The sequence below is a fragment of the Calidris pugnax genome, unplaced genomic scaffold, assembly GCF_001431845.1.
Source record: "Calidris pugnax isolate Ruff unplaced genomic scaffold, ASM143184v1 scaffold449, whole genome shotgun sequence".
Classification (NCBI taxonomy): Eukaryota; Metazoa; Chordata; class Aves; order Charadriiformes; family Scolopacidae; genus Calidris; species Calidris pugnax.
Genome location: NW_015091160.1, coordinates 14,762 through 16,405, shown reverse-complemented (window position 1 = coordinate 16,405; position 1,644 = coordinate 14,762). Strand labels below are relative to the sequence as shown.

The 1,644-nt window shown below is 58.6% G+C and overlaps 1 protein-coding gene across 1 annotated transcript in view; it reads left to right on the top strand.

Annotated features, from left to right (window-relative positions):
• The window catches only part of LOC106898204 (tripartite motif-containing protein 7-like), a 14,641-nt gene that overhangs the window by 971 nt on the left and 12,026 nt on the right, over window positions 1–1,644 (top strand). The window lies entirely within an intron of this gene.

Here is a 1,644-nt window from a genome sequence, read left to right as displayed (position 1 = left end):
TATTTCACCTCGCCGAAGCCCCCCGAGATGCCACCTGCCTTTCCCACCTGCCCCCCAACCTTGGTGCTCTCCCAAGATCTAGGGGAACCCCCCTCCAGATGTGGAGAAGTCATCTCCGGAGATGGTTCAAGGGAGGGTTGGGGCAACCTGGGGCTGGTGGGAGGTGTCTCCCGTCCCTGGAGGGGGTTGAAGACCAGGTTGGAGAAGGTTTGGAGCAACCTAGGGTTGGTGGGAGGTGTCTCCCATCCCTGGAGATGGTCATCCATCCATCCATCCATCCATCCATCCCACCATCCATCCATCCATCCCACCATCCATCCCATCATCCCACCATCCATCCATCCCACCCACCTATTTCTCCTCGCCGAAGCCCCCCGAGATGCCACCTGCCTTTCCCACCTGCCCCCCAACCTTGGTGCTCTCCCAAGATCTAGGGGAACCCCCCTCCAGATGTGGAGAAGTCATCTCCGGAGATGGTTCAAGGGAGGGTTGGGGCAACCTGGGGCTGGTGGGAGGTGTCTCCCAACCCTGGAGATGGTTCAAGACCAGGTTGGATGGGGCTTGGAGCAACCTGGGTCTAGTAGAAGATGTCTGCCATCCTTGGAGATGGTTCAAGACCAGGTTGGATGGAGCTTGGAGGTGTCTCCCAACCCTGGAGATGGTTCAGGACCACGTTGGATGGGTCTTAGATGGGGCTTGGAGGTATCTCCTGTCCCTGGAGATGGTTCAGGACCAGGTTGGATGGGGCTTGGAGGTGTCTTCCAACCCTGGAGGTGGTTCAGGACCAGGTTGGATGGGTCTTAGATGGGGTTTGGAGGTATCTCCTGTCCCTGGAGATGGTTCAGGACCAGGTTGGACGTGGTTTGGAGCAACCTGGGGCTGGTGGGAGGTGTCTCCCATCCAAGGAGATGGTTCAAGACCAGGTTGGACGGGGCTTGGAGGTGTCTCCCAACCCTGGAGGTGGGTCAAGACCAGGTTGGACATGGTTTGGAGCAACCTGGGGCTGGTGGGAGGTGTCTCCCAACCCTGGAGATGGTTGAAGACCAGGTTGGAGAAGGTTTGGAGCAACCTGGTCTGGTGGGAGGTGTCTCCAATCCTTGGAGATGGTTCAAGACCAGGTTGGATGGGACCTGGAGGTGTCTCCCAACCCTGGAGATGGTTCTAGACCAGGTTGGACGGGGCTTGGGGCAACCTGGGGCTGGTGGGAGGTGTCTCCCATCCCTGGAGATGGTCCAGGACCAGGTTGGATGGGTCTAAGATGGGTTTTGGAGGTATCTCCTGTCCCTGGAGATGGTTGAAGACCAGGTTGGATGGGCCTTGGAGGTATCTCCTGTCCCTGGAGGTGGTTCAAGACCAGGTTGGATGGGGCCTGAAGGTGTCTCCCATCCCTGGAGATGGTTTAAGACCAGGTTGGGTGGGACTTGGGGCAACCTGGGGCTGGTGGGAGGTGTCTCCCATCCCTGGAGATGGTTCAAGACCAGGTTGGACGGGGCTTGGAGGTGTCTCCCAACCCTGGAGGTGCTTCAAGGCCACGTTGGATAGGACTTGGGGCAACCTGGGGCTGGTGGGAGGTGTCTCCCATCCCTGGAGATGGTTCAGGACCAGGTTGGATGGGTCTTAGATGGGGTTTGGAAGTATCTCCTG